Below are 497 nucleotides of genomic sequence, written 5' to 3'. Positions count from 1 at the left end.
AAAAAAAAAAAAAAAAAAAAAAAAAAAAAAAAAAAGAAAAAACAAAGTTATAGCGTTAGTGAATTTAAATCTATTTAGCCGGAAACTGTGAACAACTCGGAAGTGATTCCATCCATCGGATTCTTTCCGTTCTTGACAAGAGAAAAAATTTTATCACGTGATTTCGAGCATTTGACATTTANTATATATATATATATATATATATATACATAATTAAAAAAAAATAACTTGTCAATATTTAATAAATCATTAAGGGACAATTACATCTCGTGTGAATCTTCTTAAGGAGAGCAAAAGGATAAACGAGTAAATGAATAATAATAATAAACTTAGCCTTGAAATTTTAAACATGCGCGCTATCGTTTTAGGCAATTTGTACAAATTAATCGTGCCACTTGTTATTAGGTACTTAATAGGACAAGTTCAAGTTAGCTGGCTTAGGAACAAGATGAAAAGATTCAACGAAAAGATAAAGGGATAAATAGTGGAAAAAAAAT

This window comes from Apis dorsata, unplaced genomic scaffold (assembly GCF_000469605.1).
Source record: "Apis dorsata unplaced genomic scaffold, Apis dorsata 1.3 scaffold_174, whole genome shotgun sequence".
Taxonomy (NCBI): Eukaryota; Metazoa; Arthropoda; class Insecta; order Hymenoptera; family Apidae; genus Apis; species Apis dorsata.
This window is presented reverse-complemented; position numbering follows the sequence as displayed.